Source organism: Panthera uncia (genome assembly GCF_023721935.1).
Source record: "Panthera uncia isolate 11264 chromosome B2 unlocalized genomic scaffold, Puncia_PCG_1.0 HiC_scaffold_25, whole genome shotgun sequence".
Taxonomy (NCBI): Eukaryota; Metazoa; Chordata; class Mammalia; order Carnivora; family Felidae; genus Panthera; species Panthera uncia.
In genome coordinates this window covers 1,382,590-1,404,281 of record NW_026057581.1, presented here as the reverse complement: position 1 = coordinate 1,404,281, position 21,692 = coordinate 1,382,590, and the positions used below count along the sequence as shown (strand labels likewise).

The window sequence follows — 21,692 nt, the reverse complement described above, 5'->3', positions numbered from 1 at the left end:
GACGCAGCACTAAGAACGTACTAGAACCAGCTGTCACACGGCACACGGCTGGTGACTGGAGCTTCCCCGTCACTCACCTGGGGAGGAGCAGGTCAGGAACCCCCAGTCCTGCAGGTCCTCAGCGCAGGGCACGGCCCCTTGCTCCAGATGGGAGATGAGGGGTGGCTTAGGGCAGGCAAGGCCTGCTCGTGGAGAAGGGAAGTCAGTGTGCATAGCAGATCACCTCTGTCCCAACACCCGGCCTTGACCGTCCTGCTCACACCGCAGAGGAGAGTGTGAGCAGGGGGGAGAAAAGGGTGTACTCGGGGGGGTCTGCCAAGGTGTAAGCAAGCATGTAGGGATGACCTCAGAAAGGTCACGCTCAGAAGAGCAGAGGAGGAGACCCCAGGAAGCAGTCACTTGGTTGTATTTTCCCCGTTGTGGCTGCGAGGCAAGAATGAGGGCTCTGACTTTCACTGGGAGGCCCGGAGACGTCAATAGACAGCAAGTAAAGAGTAAGGACAGGAAAAAGGACTAAGCCAAGCACGGGGTGTCCTCACCAGCCGACAGCATGTTGCCATAGTTCTCCAGCATCACGTCGGTGTACAGGTGCCTCTGGGCGCGGGTCAGACACTGCCACTCTCCACTACTGAAGCACACGGCCACATCCTCAAACGTCACCGCGTCCTGCAAGGATACGCTCCCGCTGACCCGGAGGAAACCCCAGTCCCCAGGAAACAGACGCAGAAGAAAGGATTCTCAGGAGGTTTCTAGAAATCAAAGGTGGTTACTGTTCCACATATATTTGGGGTTGCGGTGGAAGGGGGCATAGGCTGTGCACAGCGAAAATCATGACCGGGAACAATCCACGAATGGTGTCATCCAACAAAATGTTCCTTGTGAGTGGAATGCCTGGATTGGGGGGTGGGGGGGGGGGGGGTCAGGGAGCGAGTGAAAACGAGGCCGTATTCAGGATGTGGTTCTGTATTTCCAGGAAGGATGGAGGGGCCTCAGCTCGCCTGGGCCCCACTCACCGGTGTGTTATTTGCTCCTGGCCGGTCTCCGTGGCTTCTGTCGTTGGCAAAGGCAGGATGCTGAGGAGCCCGCAGGGCTGAGGGAAGAGAAATGAGTCAACTTGGCACGGTATTGGCGAGACCCTGTGCTTTCCTCCTCTTCCCTAACGTGCAAGTCTCAGACCACACCTTCCCCTCATTTCTCCAGCCTGTTTCCAGTTTGGGCAGCAGGCCGTGGCACACAGCCATGCTGACGGTAAATGCTTGCTCTCCCTCACCTACAACGTGGTTTTCTGTGGTCGCTCTTCATCCTAGAATAACCTCGCCTGTCCCCAAGCCCACATCACTGACTCCTGGCTGGTTCGATGACCTTCTTCCAGGATCTGAGTGTTGAGGTCACTTCCTCCAGAAGGACTAGGGATGGGGATGGATGGGGATTGGCCCACAGCTTGTTCCTTTAGGTAACTTACTAGCTGGCCTACCTCGGGCCATTTTCCCTCGTTCTTATTAGAGAAGAAGCACGTGTCCCGACTCTGAGTCTCCCGTTAGCTCCTGGCACGGAACCACTGTCCCCTCACCGTGCTGCAGTGCACACAGCGTATGCAGCATGGGTGTCCAGGTGTCTGGGGCAGCCCGTAGGGCACCTCGGCCCTCCACCTCGGCCGGCCCACATAGCTGGCTAGGGAGCCCGAATTCACTCCTCAGGGACCAGCTCCACCTTTCCTTAGCTTGTGTTTGCAGTGACTAACCTTTCTAGAAAGTTCTTCAACACATCCCCAATCCGAGTCTGAGCAGTCTCTTTCAGAAGATACCAGGGAGATTGGTCACCAACTGATAAGACTCTAGGATCACCCTGTGGACTTAGGTCCCCAAAATTTCATTCCAATTTTACCAAAACTTCAATTTAGGAGCAAACTGGTTTCTTCCCAGAGAAATTTCCCAAGAACATTGTTCTTTGGTTTAGACCTGGGCTGTGTCTCAGTCCTCATGGGTCCTGCTCTCTTGTTCTATGTCTCACCTACGAGCCCACGCATTCTATGACTGTTGGTCGCACATGGTCCCACACCCATTGGGCTCACAGCAGAGGCAGGTCTGCTCTGCAAGGATCGTCATGACATCAAAAATGTAACCTCCCAGCTCGGTTTTTTGTTCAATCCACATTTTATTTATTTTCTTCTTTTTTTTAATGTTTATTTTTGAGAGAGAGAGAGATTGGACGTGAATGGGGGAGGGGCGGAGAGGATCTGAAGCAGGCTCTAGGCTCTGAGCTGTCAGCACAGAGTCCGACTTGGGGCTCAAACCCATGACCTGTGAGATCATGACCTGAGCTGGAGTCAGACACTTAACCGACTGAGCCACCCAGGTGCCCCTCAATCCACATTTTATTGTGAATGTTTTCAAATATACAGAAAAGCTGAAAGAACTGTTTGGTAAACATCCACATACTCCCCACTCATGTTCCACAATTAATGTTTGCAATAAATCTCTGTCTGTCTAACTAGCCCTGTCTCTACTAATCCACTCGTCTTTGCTGAGTTTCAAAGTAATGAAGACATGAGCAACTTTACCCCAAAACACTTTCTCTCACATATCATTAACTGGGGTTCAGTATGTGTTTACATTCTTGCTTTTGAGTAAATTTACATACAGTAAGATACACAAGTCATAAGTGTGCCATTGGCTGAGTTTTGACAAAGCACAGCCCTATTTAGCCCAAAGTCCCCTCCGGAAACGTCCCCGTTGGATTTTGACTATATCTTCTTCACAGATTGGGAAAGTCATTAAGTCATAGTGGTTCTTCTTTTAAAGAAGTGTTCATCATGCTGTTTTTTTTTTTAAAGTAGATTTCGTGCCCCATGGGAGGCTTGAACTCACGACCCTGAGACCAAGTCATGTGCTCCACCAACTGGGCCAGCCAGGTGCCCCCAAAGTTTTTTGAACTGTGGCAAAGAACATGTGACAAAATTTACCATCTTAAGCATTCTTAAGTGTATGGTTCAGCAGTGTTGAAAACACACAATGTGAGTCATCTCCACAACTTTTTCATCCTGCAAAACTTAAACTCTCTATGCATCACACAACCTGCCTGTGTCTCTCCCTCCCCAGTCCCTGGTCACCACAGTGATTCTTAGGCTTTTTTAGCTTTAGATTTTGAAAGGTCAGTTTCTGCCCTCAAGTTAAAAATGAATCTGGGACACAGGCTGTGTGCTCACAACATGAAACTACCTTGGTCAGCTCAGGCTGCCCTAACAAAATACCCCAGGCTGGCTGGCTCACTTCTCTCAGTTCTGGAGGCTGGACGTTCAGATCCAGGTGTTGGCCTCTCCTGGCTTCTGTCCCTCTCCTCTCACATGGGGGAGACAGAGTTCTGGGCCCCTCCTCATATAAGGACACTACTCTCTTCATTGCCATCCTTATGACTTTATCTAAACCTCATTTCTTCCCAAGGCCCCACCCACCTCTCAATATCATCACACAGGGGTTCAGGGACATGTGCATTTTGAGGGGACACATTCAGTCCATAACAAAACTATTTGTTAAAGCTGGGCACAGATAGTATCTGGGATGAGACTGATTCATTTATGATTCCTTATACAGTAGAAATGTCAGGATTTCTCCTTTGGAAGTGCCAATAACATACTTTTTTTTTCGTTGTAGTTAATAAATACTAAAAGCCTACTTTTGAGGTGCCTGGTGCCTCGTCCTCTGTCCAAAAGTCGGTGCCATTCAGGGTCTGCCTGTAGGACTCCAGAATTGCTAAACGCCAGGCCCTGGGTTTTACTTCCAGCAGCCACGTCTATACAGTCTTGTCCACCTTCCTCTGCACATGTCCCATCAAAGAGCATTTCTAAACCCAGCCTCGCATTTTCCCAAAGCTTCACGACAAGACCTTTGCTCCTTCTTGGCCAGTTGTTTCCAGGTACTCATTCTATACCTTTAAAATCTCAGGGTTCCAAAAAGGTTACAGAAGTAAAATTACATACACTCAAAATTTAAACGTTGGTAAAACTGGTGGGTGGGGTAGGAGTTACTGAATTATTTAAGTTTTATGCACACATATATGCTATTTATCATATGTGTCAAGTTGTACATAAAACAAGTGATTGAATGCATTCCATTTCCTTGATAAACTGCTCTGAAGTACCTTAAAAAAGTTTATTTATTTTGAGAGAGACAGAGACAGAAGGGGAGGGGCAGAGAGAGAGGGAGAAAGAGTCAATCCCAAGCAGGCTCCATAGTACTGTCAGCACAGAGCCCGATGTGGGGCTCGATCCCACAAACCATGAGCTCACGCATGACCTGAGCTGAAATCAAGAGTTGGACACTTAACCAACTGAGCCACCCAGGCATCTCCGGCTTTGTAGAGTCTTTTATTATTTTTTCCAAATTTGATTTAAGATGAGGGCAGAAACTGAATAATTTAGTTTCTCTCAATACGGATCCAAGCCTAGTATAGAAAAAATAGAAGGCTTCCAATAAATGCTCAATAAGGAGATTTCCAGGCCCCAGGAAGCACCCTACCCACCATGCCCCTGCTCCGTTTCAGCTGCCAGGGCTCCTGGCACAGCCTCCTGTGCGCCTCACCTCCTTCCTGCAGGAGCTCGGCATCAGGGGCCCGCTGGTGTGGTCCGGAACTCCCGTCTGACAGCATCACCTGTCACAAGGCACAGAAACACTCCGGGAGGTTAGGAGGGAGGGGAAAAAGCTCTGGCCAGCTATGAAGGTTTGTCCGTGGACGTCAACTCCCAGAAATATCAAGAGGGGCGAGGAATTCAGGGACTCGTCCCTGAGGAGAGACAGAAAGGGCATCCCATTACTGTCTGTTACTGGAAAGCCTAGGTGGTCGCCAGGCCATCCAGGAAACGCAATACTTAACAGCAGAAAACCTTACCCCCCCCCCCCCCCCCCCGCATGCTGCAGACCCTCCTTTTCTCACCCCCAGCATCCTTCCCTGGCTTTCTGTGGTCTTCCACCGCTGGCCAGGTCGTTCGCTGGCTGGGCGAGGCTCCCGCCGTCAGTTCTGGCCTTGCCCGGACGTCACGGTTTGACGTGGCCTGGGGGACGCCAGCGGCCTTCTGGGACACACGTGTTGGTGGTGCCCGCCAGAGGCCCCCGCGGACCCCCAGGGCAGCTGCTATTGGGCTTCATGCGTCAAAACCTGCCCTGGACTCGGGGCCTATCAGCAGCACTGACCTCGCTGTCATCTCGTACCTTGTTTCCCTGCGTATTTGAGGGCAAGGGACAGGGAGGAAGCTGAACACCGCAAAAAGGGGGAGCCACTGAGGTTCTGGACGGGAAGGCCAGCTGGGGATGTCGCGTGCCCGGGAATCCAGCCTCCTCCCTTCCCGCCTGGTCCGCATCGCCTCTCGGGGTCTCCCGCCTGTCTCTTCTCAGTACCGCAGTCAGAGAGGCCTGTCTACAACCTGGGCGGCTGAGTTCCGCTCCGCCTAAAACCCCTGGTGTCCAGTGTCCGCCTTGCTCATACACAGCGGCGCACAAAGCGGTGTAATCTACACGGTCCCACGACTCCCCTCCCAGGTCCACCCTCTCCCACCGCAGGGCCTTTGCACTGGCGCTCCGCCCCCCCCCCCCCCCCCTCCCCCCCCCCCCCCCCAGCTTCCCAAGGTATCCCGAGAAGACACACCCCGGGGCCCTGTGCTCCCCGGATCCCGACGCCGCACTCGCTGTGTCTTCGCCTGCTCAGCAGCTCTTCATCCCGCCGCGACGCGCGGGGCTAGGATGCGCACACCACGTGCCCCGCTAACACCTGAGCTCTGCCCACCGTGCTCGCAGAATCCCCGTCTACACCCGCTCCCGCGGCTCAGAGAGTGAATACAGGCAGGGGCGCGGGCGACAAAGACGAGCGCCGGGCGGCTGGGGCCACAGGAGCCAGGGGCGGGGCGGGGCGGGGCAGGTGTGTGTGGGAGAGACTCGCCGACCCGGCCACAACCCTGGGGCCGCCCCTGGGGCGGCTCGAAAGCCCGCCGCTGCGTCCCCGCCCCGCGCGGGGTGGAGGCACCACTCTCCCCGCCCAGGTCTCTCCGGGCGCCCAGAGACCCGGGCACCTGCGCTAACTCCGCTTTCTGGGCCTCCGGAACCACTTCCGGCGACTTTCTAGGAAGCGCCACTCGCTGGTGGGAAGTCGGCTCCGAGTCCCGCGGGGCCCCTCGCGCATGCGTCCCCGAGCCTCGCGCGTTCAGAGGCGGCGACCTGGGCGGTGGCCGGCGCGTCCGCACAGCGGTGATTTCGCAGGAATTTGGAGACAGAAATAGGTGAAAAAGTCACTTAATTAGGAACCCAGATCACGAGATAAATAATGGAATGCCCTTTTTCAAAACTTAAAAACTTCCTTGTGAAAATTTAAGCCTAGTTGGAAGTTTGGAGAAGGTTGGGAGAAGACTAATGAACCCGAATGGGCTCATCACTCAGACTTAATAATAAGATTCGGATTCTGGTTTGGTCTGTTTCCCTGCCGTTTTCCATGCGAAAATATTTTAAAGCAAAACCCAAAGATGCTTTTTCAATTTTGTGCTTTTCAGAATACATTTCTCCCCCAAATTTTAAAATTCTAGTTAGTTAATATACAGTGTAGTATTGGTTTCAGGAGTAGAATTCAGTGATTAATCACTTACATACACACCCAGTGCTCATCACAAGTGCCCTTCTTAATGCCCATCTCCATCTAGCCCATCCCCCACCTCCCTCCGTCAACTCTTTGTTTTCTGTGGTTAAGAGTCTCTTATGGTTTGTTTCCCTCTCTTTCAGAATGCATTTCTTAAAAAATATGGACATTTTCTGACAACTACAATGCCATTATCCCACCTAACAAGTTCCTGGTTTCCATTTAATACTGAGTCCATGCTAAACTTGTCCAAATACGTAAAGCATGCTTATTTTTTAATCAAGATCCAAAGTCTACATGCTTTTTTTTTTTTTTTTTTTTTGGTTCTTTTAATTTTCTTTTAATTTAGATCTAGAATAGTACCTTCTTCCATTTTCTATTCCACGCCCCCTGAACAAATTGGGTATTTGTCCTAAATGTTTCACATGCTGCTGGTTTTGTCTATTTGTATCTTCATTTATTACTCTAGCCTTGTATTTCCTGTTAGCTCTAAAAGTTTGGTTCAAGTTTGGTTTACTTTTATGGGTAAGAATTATTTTTAGGTGGGGCTATGTACTTCTTTTTGCTTTATATTGGGAGGTGTATAATGTCCGACTTGTTCCACACTCTGTGATGCTAAGATTGTTCACTGAGTGCAGCTCTTGATTGTTGTGTCTGTCCATGTGTAGTTCCCTATCAATCTTTCGTTTGGTGGTTTCAACTACCGATCTTTTCCTAAATCAACCATTTCATCAGGGGTTGCAGAATTGTGATTTTTCTAAGTCCAGAGGTCTTGTCAACATTTATGAACAGAAATTTCTTTAAAAAGAAGGATTTTCTCTCATTAGCCTATCAATTCAGGGTGATTTGATTATTCTGAAATAACCATACAGGAATAAAAATAAATACTTTCTTTTTAATTTAACTGCTAGTATTCAGAGTAAATAGTTGTTTGCCCTAGGTGCCATGACCATGTGTTGGCCATCCTTTGAAATGGCTATCAGTGAACCTTTCCAGGATTCTTTTCCTGTGTAGCTCCCGTGCCTATTGTACCAGAACTGGTTTGTGTTACCAGTTGAATATGGCAGAAGTGATGTTATGTTGCTTCTAATGTTTTGTTAAGTTATAAAAGAGACTGTGGCTTCCAACTTGATCTCTCTCTCCCTCTTTCTCAGATCACTCACTCTGAGGGAGGCCAGCTGTCACATTGTGAGGAGTGGCCCACATCGTGAGGAAATGAAACCCCCGCCAACAGCCATTTGAATGAGTTTAGAAGTGCATCCTCCAGCCCCCAGTCTAGCCATCAGATGACTACAGCCCAGGTCACAGACCCAAAGCCAACAGCTGAGCTGCTGTCAGATTCCTGATCTGCAGAAACTGTGTGAGGTAATAAACATTTGATGTTTGATTCTGAATTTTGGGGGTACTTTATGCAGCAATTGATAACTACTTTTTTTTGGTTCTCTCTTTTTGAATATCATTACAAATGCATTGGTTTTTTTCTCTTCTTTTTTTCTTCATAATTAATTAGTTAATTATTTACATCCAGGTTAGTTAGCATATAGTGCAATAATGGATTCAGGAGTAGATTTCAGTGATTCATCCCCTATGTATAACACCCAGTGCTCATCCCAACAAGTGTCTTCCTTAATGTCCCTTACCCATTTAGCCCATCCCCCCTCCCACAACCCCTCCAGCAGCCCTCAGTTTGTTCTCTGTATTTAAGAGTCTCTTATGTTTTGTCCCCCTCCCTGTTTTTATATTATTTTTGCTTCCCTTCCCTTGTGTTCATCTGTTCTGTGTCTTAAAGTCCTCATATGAGTGAATTCATATGATATTTGTCTTTCTCTAATTTCGCTTAGCATAATACACTCTAGTTCCGTCCACGCAGTTGCCAATGGCAGGATTTCATTCTTTTTGATTGCTTAGTAATACTCCGTTGTACATATATACCACATCTTCCTTATCCATCATCAGTTGATGGACATTTGGGCTCCTTCCATACTTTGGCTATTGTCGATAGTGCTGCTACAAACATTGCGGTGCATGTGCCCCTTCGAATCAGCACACCTGTATCCCGTGGATAAATGCCTAGGAGTGCAATTGCAATAGAACTACCTAAGGCAGTTCTATTTTTAGTTTTTTGAGGAAACTTCATACTGTTTTCCAGAGTGGCTGCACCAGTTTGTGTCCCCACCAGCAGTGCAAAAGAGATCCTCTTTCTCCACATCCTTGCCAACATGTGTTGTTGCCTGAGTTGTTAATATTAGTCATTCTGACAGGTGTCAGGTGGTATCTCATTGTGGTTTTGATTTGTATTTGCCTGATGATGAGTGATGTTGAGCATTTTTTCATGTGTCTGTTAGCCATCTGGATGTCTTCTTTGGAGAAGTGTCTATTCATGTCTTTTGCCCATTTCTTCACTGGATTATTTATTTTATGGGTGTTGAGTTTGAGATGTTCTTTACAGATTTTGAATACTAACCCTTTATCTGATATGTCATATGCAAATATCTTCACCCATTCCATTGGTTGCCTTTTAGTTTTGCTGATTGTTTCCTTCGATGTGGAGAAGCTTTTTATTTTGATGAGGTCCCAATAGTTCATTTTTGCTTTTGTTACCCTTGCCTCCAGAGACGTGTTGAGTAAGAAGTTGCTGCGATCGAGCTCAAAGATGTTTTTGCCTGCTTTCTTCTCCAGATTTTGATAGCTTTCTGTCTTATGTATAGGACTTTGATCCATTTTGAGTTTATTTTTGTGTATGGTTTAAGAAAGTGGTCCAGGTTCATTTTTCTGCACGTGGCTGTCCAGTTTTCCCAGCACCATCTGTAGAAGAAACTGTCTTTATTCCACTGGGTATTCTTTCCTGCTTTGTCAGAGATTAGTTAGCCATACATTTGTGGGTCCATTTCTGGGTTCTCTATTCTGTTCCGTTGATCTGAGTGTCTGTTTTTGTGCTAGTGCCACAATGTCTTGATGATTACAGCTTTGTAGTATAGCTTGAAGTCTGGGATTGTGATGCCTCCTGCTTTGGTTTTCTTTTTCAAGATTGCTTTGGCTATTCAGGGTCTTTTGTGGTTCCATACAAATTTTAGGATTGTTTGGTTTAGTTCTGTGAACAATGCTGGTGTTATTTTGATAGGGATTTCATTGAATATGTAGATTGCTTTGGGTAGTATTGACAGTTTAACATTTGTTCTTCAAATCCATGAGCGTGGAATGTTTTTCCATTTTTTTGTGTCTTCTTCAATTTCTTTCATAAGCTTTCTATAGTTTTCAGTGTACAGCTTTTCACCCCTTTGGTTAGGTTTATTCCTAGGGATTTTATGATTTTTGGTGCAATTGTAAATGAGATCAATTCCTTGATTGTCATTTCTGTTGCTTCATTATTGGTGTATAGGAATGCAACTGATTTCTGTGCCTTGATTTTGTATCCTGCGACTTTGCTGAATTCATGGATTACTTCTAGCAGTTTTTCGTGGAATCTTTTGGGTTTTCCATATAGAGTATCATGTCATCTGCAAAGAGTGAAAGTTTGACTTCCTGCTGGCCAATTTGGATGTCTTTTATTCCTTTGTGTTTTCTGATTGCTTAGGCTAAGACTTCCAATACTGTGTTGAATAACAGTGGTGAGAGTGGACAGGCTTGTCATGTTCCTGATCTTAGGGGGAAGCTCTCAGTTTTTCCCCACTGAGGATGATATTAGTGTTGGGTCTTTCATATATGGCTTTTATGATCTTGAGGTATGATTCTTCTATCTCTACTTTCTTGAGGGTATTTTTTTTATCAAGAAAGGATGCTATATTTTGTCCAATGCTTTCTCTGCATCTGTTGAGAGGATCATGTGGTTCTTGTCCTTTCTTTTATTGATGTCATATATCACATTAATTGTTTTGGGGGTATTGAACCAGCCCTGCATCCCAGATATAAATCCCACTTGGTCGTGGTGAATAATTCTTTTAATGTATTGTTGGATCTGGTTGGCTAGTATCTTGTTTAGGATTTTTGCATCCATATTCATCACGGAAATTGGTCTGTAGTTCTTTTTAGTGGGGTGTTTGTATAGTTTTGGAATCAAGATAATGCTGGCTTTGTAGAATGAGTTTGGAAGTTTTCCTTCCATTTCTATTTTTTGGAATAGCTTCAGAAAAATAGGTGTTAACTATTTAAATGTTTGGTAGAATTCCCCTGGAAAGCCATCCAACCCTGGACTCTTGTTTGTTGGGAGATTTTTGATTACTAATTTAATTTCTTTACTGGTTATGGGTCTGTTCACATTTCCTATTTCTTCTTGTTTCAGTTTTGGTAGTTTGTATGTTTCTAGGAATTTTTCCATTTCTTCCAGATTGCCCATTTTATTGGCGTATAATTGCTCATAATATTCTCTTATTATTGTTTGTATTTCTGCTGTGTTGGTTGTGATCTCTCTTCTTTCATTCTTGATTTTATTTGGGTCCTTTCCCTTTTCTTTTTGATCAAACTGGCTAGGGGTTTATCAATTTTGTTAATTCTTTAAAAAAACCAGCTTCTGGTTTCATTGATCTGTTATACTGGTTTTTTTTTTTGTTTGTTTCAGTAGCATTGATTTCTTCTCTAATCTTTATTATTTCTTGTCTTCTGACGGTTTTGGAGTTTGTTTGCTGTTTTTTTTTCCAGCTCTTTAAGGCATAAGGTTAGGTTGTGTATCCAAGATCTTTATTCCTTCTTTAGGAAGGCCTGGATTGCTATATACTTTCCTCTTATGAGCACCTTTCCTGTGTCCAGGAAGTTTTGTGTTGTGGTGTTATCATTTTCATTGGATTCCATGACCTTTAAAATTTTTTTTTAACGTTTATTTATTTTTGAGACAGAGAGAGACAGAGCATGAACGGGGAAGGGGCAGAGAGAGAGGGAGACACAGAATCGGAAGCAGGCTCCAGGCTCTGAGCCATCAGTCCAGAGCCCAACGCGGGGCTCGAACTCACGGACCATGAGATTGTGACCTGAGCTGAAGTCGGACACTTAACCAACTGAGCCAGCCAGGCGCCCCATAAATTTCCTCTTTAACTTTGTGGATAGCCCATTCATTCTTTAGTAGGATGGTCTTTAGTCTCCAAGTATTTGTTACCTTTCCAATTTTTTTCTTGTGGTTGATTTTGATTTTCATAACGTTGTGGTCTGAAAATATGCATGGTATGATCTTGATCTTTTTGTACTTGTTGAGGGCTGATTTATGTCCCAGTATGTGATCTATTGTGGAGAATGTTCCTTGTGCACTGGAGAAGAATGTGTACTCTGCTGCTTTAGGATGAAATGTTCTGAATATATCTGTGAAGTCCATCTGGTTCAGAGTGTCATTCAAAGCCATTGTTTCCTTGTTGGTATTCTGTTTAGATGATCTGTCCATTGTTGTAAGTGGGTGTTGAAGTCCCCTATGATTATGGTATTATTATCGATGAGTTTCTTTATGTTTGTTATTAATTGATTTATATATTTGGGTACTCCCACTTTTGGAGCATAAATGTTTACAATTGTTAAATCTTGGTGGATAGACCTCTTAATTACGATACAGTGCCCTTCTTCATCTCTTGTTACAGTCTTTATTTTAAAATCTAGGCTGTCTGACATAAGTATGACTATGCCAACTTTCTTTTGGTGACCATTAGCATGATAGATGGTTCTTCATCCTATTACTTTCAATCTGAAGGTGTCTTTAGGTCTAAAATAAGTCTCTTGTAAACAGAATATAGGTGGATCTTGTTTTCTTACCCATTCTGTTACCATATGTCTTGATTGGAGCATTTAGTACATTGACATTTAGAGTGAGTACTGAAAAATATGAATTTATTGCCATTATGTTGCCTGTAGAGTTTGAGTTTTTGGTGGTGTTTTCTGGTCCTTTCTAGGCTTTGTTGCTTTTTTTTTCTTTGTGTATTTTCTCCTCTCAGAGAGTCCCCCTTAAAATTTCTTGCAGGGCTGGTTTAGTGGTCACAAACTACTAATTTTTGTTTGTATTTGAAACTTTTTATCTCTCCTTCTATTTTGAATGACAGGCTTGCTGGATAAAGAATTCTTGGCTGCATATTTTTCTGATTCAGCACATTGACTATATCCTGCCACTCCTTTCTTGCCAGCCAAGTTTCTGTGGATAGGTCTGCTGCAAACCTGATCTGTCTTCCCTTGTAAGTTAAGGACTCTTTTCCCCTTGGCTGCTTTCATGATTCTTCCCTTACCTGAGTATTTTGTGAATTTTACTGTGATATGCCTTGTTGATGGTTGGGTTTTTTTTTTTTTTTTTTTTTTTTGTTAAATCTAATGGGAATTCTCTGTGATTCCTGGATTTTGATGTCTGTGTCTTTCCTCAGGTTAGGAAAGTTTTTTGCTATGTATGCCCACATAAACCTTCTATACCTTTTCTCTCTCTTCATCATCTGGGACTCCTATGATTCTGATGTTGTTCCTTTTTAATGAGTCACTGATTTCTCTAATTCTTATATCATGCTCTTTTGCCTTAGTCTCCCTCTGTTTTTCTGCTTCATTATTCTCCATAAGTTAGTGCTCTATATCACTGATTTGCTGCTCTGCCTCATCCATCCTTTCTGCTGTGGCATCCATTCGAGATTGCAGCTCAGTTATAGTATTTTTAATTTCATCCTGACTAGCTTTTACTTCTTTTATCTCTGCAGAAAGGAATTCTAATCTATTTTCAACTCTAGCTAGTTTGTGATTCTAAATTCTGATTCAGAACATCTTGCTGCTGTCTGTGGTGAGTCCCTGGCTGTCACTTCTTTCTGTTCTTTCTTTTGTGGTGGATTCCTTCGTTTCATCATTTTGAAAGAAGAAAAGGAATTACTAAAGTAAAAAAAAATTAAAAAATTAAAAACAACACAAAAAAATGAAATAAATGATGCTAGATCGTAGGTGTGTTTGGGTCTGGTTGTTGAAAGAAGCTTGTTACAATAGAGAAAAAAGGGAAAGAAAGGAAAAGAAAAAAAGGGAAAACATTTGAAAATTGGAAAAAATGAATACTATAATTAGAATAAAATGAAATCATAAAAGTAGAATAAAATTTTAAAAGCTTAGAAAAAGGTGAAAAAATATGGTAAAAAATGAAAGAAAAATCTTTTTTATTAAATAAAAATAAAAATAAATTTGTTCTTTTTCTATAATCAAGAATAAGAAAGGAAAAGAAAAAGGAAACACAAGTGAATAGATGGACCAGTGAACAGACTAAAAGATGATTGAGATTACATCCTGTTTTCCCTAGTTGTCAAACTATGAAGCAATTTATAGTCTGTAAAGTAAGCAGGTGGAGAGACTTGTGGTGTTCCCCAAGAGGACTGTTGGCCCAGTATGGCAGGGTTTACTGTAACAGCTCCATTCTCCACTAGATGGCACTGCTTAGCTTACTGCGGTGGATTGTTGTGGTGCTTGTAGGTGCGTATGTGCATGTGCAGGAGGGATGAAAATGGCGTCACCCAGCTACCCAGTCTCTAGTATCGGAACTGTGTTCTCTCCGATCAGCAATCGCGCACCCCTCCTTTGTGTCTGGTTTCTGTCTACTCTGCTTTTACACTGTCAGTGACCAATCCATCAGGTTGCCAGGTGGCACCTCCATCCTGAGTTTTATCTCAGATGGGCTGGTTCCCAACCCCTCACTTCTGAGGGACTGCAGCTTTGACCCATTCTGACCCTCTGTGGGAGGGTCTCACTGAACAATGGCTGGGTGCCCGCCCATACCCAGGAACGTTTGCAGGACCATCGTGCTGATGTTGCCCAGAGACTGAAGCCAGGTGTCAGCCCCCCCCACCCCCAGAAAAAGATCATGCAATTGTGTAGCAGCAGTGTTTCAGGGATTGTGGAAAATCACAACATACATCTGGCACCAGCCTTCCCCTTAACATCTTTGTTCCAGCACCAGTGAACATGGTTGTTCTCTGGGGTCCACTGGGGCCTTTGGCTATGGGGAGGCCACACAGCCTCTACCAGGTGTCCTTCCAGCAGTGGAACCACCTCCCCCCCTGTGGCCTGAGGACCTCTCTGATAGCACTCTGTTCCTGGGGATCCACCCTTCCCACCAGAGCACTGCCAGGTATCGAGCGTCAGAATTTCAGACTCTGTGCTTCCCCTGTTTATAGAGTCTTAATGGAATTTAAACCCTCTCCTTTCTCCTTTCTCCCTTTTTAGTTCATTCCCTGCAGCTGTTTCTACTTTTCCATTTTCTCTCCAGCTACTTTGGGGGGGGGTGCTTTTCCTGTATTCTCCCCCTAGTCTGTGTCCTCTCTTCACAAGCAAAAACAGCTCCCTACCCTCTGCGGCTTTTCTCTCCCCTAGTTCACCTCTCCACACTGTGTACCTGCTAAATTCTGTGGTTCAGGTTATACAGATTGTTGTGTTAATCTCCATATCAGTTTTCTACGTGCAGGATAGTTTAGTGTTGATCTGGCTGCATTTCAGGGATGAGAGATGCAAAAGGAACTTCCATGCTGTTCTGCCATCTTGACACCCTGCCACAAATGCATCAATTTTTAAAAAAAATACTGAAGGAGTTTTAATCATTTGCAGTCTTTATTTTTGATGTTCAGATCATTCCATCTTTGGCAGGTGGGAGTGCCTTTATTTTGTCTCCTGTGTCCTTTTCATTTAACTCTAAGAGTCTTTGATAATTTTTTTACTTTCTGGCAGGACAAGATACTTCAGGCTTATTTTGTATATTTCCTGCTTCATTTCTCCAAGGTATCAGTCATTACTCCAAGAGTCTTGGTTCCTTTTGGTGGGGTGAATGATTGCATATCTTTGTGAATGGTTACAGTTAGCTTCATTTAAAGCATATTAAAATGAAATCAAATTTATTTAATTATGGGATTGAATTCAGGTTAATCCACTTGGTATGTGTGTGTGACATCCCAACCAATTATACCTCATGCCTCAGTTTCCTCATCTGCAAAATAGATCCAGTGTAAGTACCTAGTTTTTGGAGTTGTTGTGGTGATTAACTGAGATACTATATTGAAATAATTTAACACATTGTCTGGCCTCAAATTTCATGATTAGGATAATAGATTTGCAAGCCTGGATGATATCATAGTGATCACTGGGTACAATGCCTTCATTTCACACTTAAGAAAACTGAGGCCAGGGTCGCCTGGGTGGCTCAGTCAGTTAAGTGTCTGACTTTGGCTCAGGTCATGATCTTGCTGTTTGTGAGTTTGGGCCCCGCATCAGGGTCTGTGCTGACAGCTCAGAGCCTGGAATCTGCTTTGGATTCTGTGTCTCCCTGTGTCTGCCCCTCCCCTGCTTGCACCCTCTCTCTCTCTCTCTCTCTGAAAAGTAAAATAAAACATTAAAAAAATAAAAAAAAAGAAAAAGAAAACTGAAGCCCAAGAGATCAACAATTTGTTTAAAACTACAAAGGAGGATAAAGAAGAGAAAAGAAACTCATGACTCCAGAGTCTTGGATCTCAAACCTGGGTTATTTTGAATGTAAACACAGCCTCTCCTGCCCAATCAGACCGTCTGTTTATTTAAAGCCAAAGGAGGTTAGAAACAATTGACATATTGGTTATAAAGTGAAATTGTAGAAATGGTACCATCTTAGAAGACCTGATTAATGGCTTTGCTACTCACTAGCTTGATATTTTTGGCAAGCCACTTAACTCCTTAGCATTGCAATTACTGCAACTATAAAATAGTGACAGGGGCGCCTGGGTAGCTCAGTCGGTTAAGCGTCCGACTTCAGCTCAGGTCATGATCTCACAGTCCGTGAGTTCGAACCCCGCGTCGGGCTCTGGGCCGATGGCTCAGAGCCTGGAGCCTGCTTCCGATTCTGTGTCTCCCTCTCTCTCTGCCCCTCCCCCATTCATGCTCTGTCTCTCTCTGTCTCAAAAATAAATAAACGTTAAAAAAAAATTAAAAAAAAATAAAATAGTGACAATGAACCCTTCACTCACAAGTTCATTGTGAGGATGAAAATGCAATATATTGTATAGGAAAATGCCTGGCGCATAATAATTGCTAAATAAAGATCATTATACAAAAATATTTCCTTGATTCCTCCAATTTAGTAACATTTTATCCTCTTTCTCTAAAGGAAATTGAGTTTGATTAGACTTATTCCTAAAGAGACGAAGTCCCTAATTCTGTAATTGAGTTCAGGGCCTTCTGTACAAAGGTACTGAGTAAGAGGTGCAGGAAAGATGCTCTGTATGGTCACTTAACCTCCAGGCTGAGTGTCCATTCTTCCCTATAGTAATCTATTTAAGAGTCCTATTAACCTCCAGGCTGAGTGTCCATTCTTCCTGATGATAGTAATCTAGTTAAGAGTCCTATTAACCTCCAGGCTGAGTGTCCAATCTTCCTAATGATAGTAATCTACTTAACAGTCCTATTAACCTCCAGGCTGAGTGTCCATTCTTCTTGATGATAGTAATCTAGTTAAGAGTCCTGTTTAAAAAAAAAAAAAAGAGTCCTGTTTAACTCTAGGCTGAGTGTCCATTCTTCCTGATGATAGTAATCTACTTAACAGTCCTGTTAACCTCCAGGCTGAGTGTCCATTCTTCCTGATGATAGTAATCTAGTTAACAGTACTACTAACCTCCAGGCTGAGTGTCCATTCTTCCTAATGATAGTAATCTACTTAACAGTCCTATTAACCTCCAGGCTGAGTGTCTATTCTTCCTAATGATAGTAATATAGTTAAGAGTCCTATTAACCTCCAGGCTGAATGTCCATTCTTCCCAATAGTAATCTACTTAAGAGTCCTAAACGTCCAATTCACATATATTAGCAGGGTACATTTGCCATGGCCTTTGCTGATGTGAAGATACTTTACTTCTACAGCAGACCCTTAGTACAGGACTCTAATAACATAGTGCAATTGAAATAGAGTTTATATACACTATCTGTTCTTGGTTAACCCAACTGATCATAAATGATCTGAAATAATTAGGACAACTTTGTCAGGGATTCATTTCAAACTTTTCAGCCTGTTAATTCCACAGTCCACCTTTTTTACTTTTTGAAAATTTGGATATTTGCCAGTCTTGCATATCAGTGAAACTTATTTTTTTTTAATTTTCTTTTTTATTTTTTAAAATTTACATCCAAATTAGTTAGCATATAGTGAAGCAATTATTTCAGGAGTAGATTCCTTAATGCCCCTTACCCATTTAGCCCATCCCCCCTGCCACCACCCCTTCAGCAACCCTCAGTTTGTTCTCCATATTTATGAGTCTCTTATGTTTTGTCCCCTCCCTGTTTTTATATTACTTTTGTTTCCCTTCCTGTATGTTCATCTGTTTTGTCTCTTAAAGTCCTCATGTGAGTAAAGTCACATGATTTTTGTCTTTCTCTGACTGACTAATTTCACTTAGCATAACACCCTCCAGTTCCATGCACGTAGTTGCAAATGGCAACTATGATGAGTTTCTTTATGTTTGTGATAAATTGATTTATATATTTGGGAACTGCCACATTAGGTGCATAAATGTTTGTAATTGTTAGGTCTTCTTGGTGGATAGACCCCTTGATTATGATATAATGCCCTTCTGCATCTCTTGATACAGTCTTTATTTTAAAGTCTAGACTGTCTGATATAAGTATGGCTACTGTGGCTTTCTTTTGTTGACCATTAACATGATAGATGGTTCTCCATCCCCTTATTTTCAATCTGTAGGTGTCTTTAGGTCTAAAGTTGGTCTCTTGTAATCAGCATACAGATGGATCTTGTTTTCTTATCCATTCTGTTACCCTATATCTTTTGATTGGAGCATTGAGTCCATTGATGTTTATTTTTTTTATTTTTATTTTTTTCAATATATGAAGTTTATTGTCAAATTGAGTCCATTGATGTTTGGAGTGAGTACTGAAAGATATGAATTTATTGCCATTATGATACTTGTAGATTTGGAGTTTCTGGTGGTGTTCTCTGGTCCTTTCTAATCTTTCGTTGCTTTTGGTATTTATTTATTTATATATATATATTTTCATGTTTTCTCCCCTCAGAGAGTCCCCTTCAAAATTTCTTGCAGGGCTGGTTTGGTGGTCACAAACTCCTTTAATTTTTGTTTGTCTGGGAAACTTTTTATCACTCTTTATATTTTGCATGACAACCTTGCTGAATAAAGAATCCTTGGCTGCATATTTTTCTGATTCAGCACACTGAATATATCCTGCCACTCCTTTCTGGACTGCCAAGTTTCTGTGGGTAGGTCTGCTGCAAACCTGATCTGTCTTCCCTTGTAGGTTAGGGACTTTTTTTCCCTTGCTGCTTTCATGATTCTCTCTTTGCCTGAGTATTTTGTGAATTTGACTATGATATGCCTTGTTGATGGTCGGTTTTTGTTGAATCTAATGGGAGTCCTCTGTGTTTCCTGGATTTTGATGTCTGTGTCTTTCCTGAGGTTAGGAAAGTTTTCTGCTATGATTTGCTCACATAATCCTTCTACCCCTGTTTCTCTTCTCTTCCTCCTCTGGGACCTCCTCTGGGATGTTGTTCCTTTTTAATGAATCACTGATTTCTCTAATTCTTAAATCGTGCTCTTTTGCCTTAATCTCCCTCTTTTTTTCTGCTTTGTTATTCTCTATAAGTTTGTCCACTATATTGCTGATTCTCTGTTCTGCCTTGTCCATCCTTGCCACTGCTGCATCCATCCGTGATTGCAGCTGAGTTATAACATTTTTCATTTCATTCTGGCTATTTTTTACTTCTTTTATCTCTGCAGAAAGGGATTCTAATCTATTTTCGACTCCAGCTAGTATTCTTATTATCATGATTCTAAATTCTGGTTCAGACATCTTGCTTGTATCTTTGTTGGTTAAATCCCTGGCTGTTGTTTCTTTGTGCTCTTTCTTTTGGGGTGAATTCCTTAGTTTTGTCATTTTGAAGGGAGAAAAGGAATTAATGAGGTAGAAAAATTGAAATTAAAAATTTTAAAATTAAAAAAAATATTAAAATTAAAAATTAAAAATTAAAAACAGACAAAAATTGAATAGATGATGCTAGATCCTAGGTGTGTTTTGGTCTGGGTGTTGAAAATGGTTTGACAGATTAGAGAAATGAAAAAAAAAAGGGGGGGTGAAGGAAATCATTTGAAAATTTGAAAAAATTAATACACTAAAGTAGACTAAAATGATGTGGGTAAAATGGAATTTGAAAAAATATACACAAAAGTACAGAATATAGTAGAAAAAAATTATAGAAATATTTTTTAATAAAAATTAAAGCGAAATATGAATTTTTTCGTTTTCTGTATGTAAGAAGAAAGAAAAGAAATGAAAAAGAGAAAAAAGATAAAAAAAGAAAAAAGAAAAGAAAACGTTTGAAAATTTGAAAAAGTGAATACACTGTAGTAGACAAATAAAATGATGGGAGTATGATAGAATTTGAAAAAAATTACATAAAAGCAAAAAATATAGTAATAAAAATTAAATAAAAATATTTTGAAAAGAAATTGAAAGTAAAAATGAAGTTTTTCTCTTTCTGCATTCAAGGAAAAGAAAAGAAATGAAAAAAAGAAAAAAGGAAAAGAAAGAAAAAAGAATTGTTTGAAAATTTGGAAAGGTGAGTACACTGAAGTAGAATAAAAAAATGATGGAAGTTAAGTAGAATTTGAAAAAATTTACACAAAAGTAAAAAATACAGTAATAAAAATTAAAGACATATTTTTAATAAGAATTGAAAATAAAAATGAGTTTTTTCTCTTTCTGTATTCATGAAAAAGAAAAGAATTGTAAAAGAGAAAAATGAAAAAGAAAAAAAAAGAAAAAAATTGAATAGATGAACCTGCTAACAGATTGAAGTAGGACTGAAATTGCTTTGTTTTCCCCTAGAGGTCAGTCCATGTAGTTCTTTATAGTCCATAAATTAAGCTGGCGGTGAGGTTTGTGTTTTTGAAGAGTGAAGTTGGCCCAGTTGGGTGGGGCTCGGTGTAACAGTTCTGCTCTCCACTAGATGGCACTGCTAGCCTACCGGGGTGGATTGTTGAGGGGCTGGTAGGTGCATATGCGCACGCGTGGGAGCGGTGAAAATGGCGCCACCCAGCTACCCAGTCTGTTCTCCCGCATCAGCAATGGCACACCGGTACTCTGTCTTCAGCTCTCGTCCACTCCCCGCTTTTTCACTCTCCGTGACCAGGCCCCAGGCAGTACCTCTCTCCCAAGTTTTGTCTCAGATGTGGCTGTTTTCCCCAGCCCCTTATTTCCAAAGGACTGTGGATTTGATCTGTTCTGCCCCTCAGCGGGAGGGTCTCACTGAGCAATGGCTGAATGTTAGCTGCACCCAGGTACACCTGCTGGACCCTGTTGTTGCTGGTGCCCCAAGACTGTGGCCAGGTGCCAGCCTGCCCCAGAAAAAGATCACAAGACAGTGTAGCAGCAGTGTTTCAGGGATTATGGAAAATCACCACACACATCTGGCACCAGGCTTCACCCTCAACAACCTTGCCCCAACACCAGTGAATATGGCCGCCTTGTGAGGTCTGCTGGGACCAGGTGGCTTCAACAGTCTCTACCAAATGTCCTTCCAGCAGTGGAACCGCTTTTCCCCATGTGGCCCGAGAACCTCCCGGACCCCACTCTGTTCCTGGGGATTCACCTTTCCCACCAGAGCACTGCCAGGTATGGAGCTGCGGAGTTGCAGCCTTTGCGCTCCCCTTGTTTACGGTCTTAATGGAATTTAAACCCTCTCCTTTCTCCTTTCTCCCTTTTAGTCCCTGCAGCTGTTTCCAATTTTCCACTTTCTCTTCAGCTGCTTTTGGGAAGGGGTGCTTTTCCTGTATGCTCCCCCCTCTGCAGTCTCCATCCTCTCTCTGCCCACAAAAGGCGTTCCCTACCTTTCACGGCTTCTTGCTCCCCAAGTTCAGCTCTTTGTGTCACGTACCTGCTGAATTCTGTGGTTCAGGTTGTGCACATTGTTGTGTTAATCTTCCAATCATTTTTCTAGGTGTGTAGGATGGTGTAGTGTTGGTCTGGCTGTATTTCATGGACGTGAGATACACAAAACGCTTCCATGCTGTTCCGCTATCTTGGCTCCTCCCCTTTGAGTCGCGCATCAGTGAAACTTCTTAACAGTGGCCTCCAGGGGTCCCTTTGCCAATCTGTCTGACATTCAGGATCCTTCC

General features: G+C 42.9%; 2 long non-coding RNA genes across 5 annotated transcripts; one reads left to right on the top strand and one right to left on the bottom strand.

Annotated features, from left to right (window-relative positions):
* Nucleotides 1-54: 54 nt before the first annotated feature.
* On the bottom strand, nucleotides 55-6,060 carry LOC125939411 (uncharacterized). 4 transcript variants are annotated; one of them, XR_007463029.1, is made up of 6 exons: nucleotides 5,638-6,060; nucleotides 4,930-5,047; nucleotides 4,578-4,647; nucleotides 1,014-1,090; nucleotides 540-891; nucleotides 55-182 (listed from the first exon to the last, which is right to left on the bottom strand). It is a non-coding gene; the product is annotated as an uncharacterized LOC125939411 (long non-coding RNA). The 4 variants fall into 4 exon arrangements; XR_007463027.1 differs by lacking the exons at nucleotides 55-182; nucleotides 540-891 and having other exon boundaries at nucleotides 899-1,090; nucleotides 4,930-5,068; XR_007463028.1 differs by lacking the exons at nucleotides 55-182; nucleotides 540-891 and having other exon boundaries at nucleotides 899-1,090; nucleotides 4,930-5,065.
* Nucleotides 6,061-6,097: 37 nt separating this feature from the next.
* Nucleotides 6,098-20,236, top strand: LOC125939419 (uncharacterized). Its single transcript, XR_007463044.1, has 3 exons — nucleotides 6,098-6,265; nucleotides 7,770-7,980; nucleotides 20,065-20,236. It is a non-coding gene; the product is annotated as an uncharacterized LOC125939419 (long non-coding RNA).
* The last annotated feature ends 1,456 nt before the right edge of the window (nucleotides 20,237-21,692 follow it).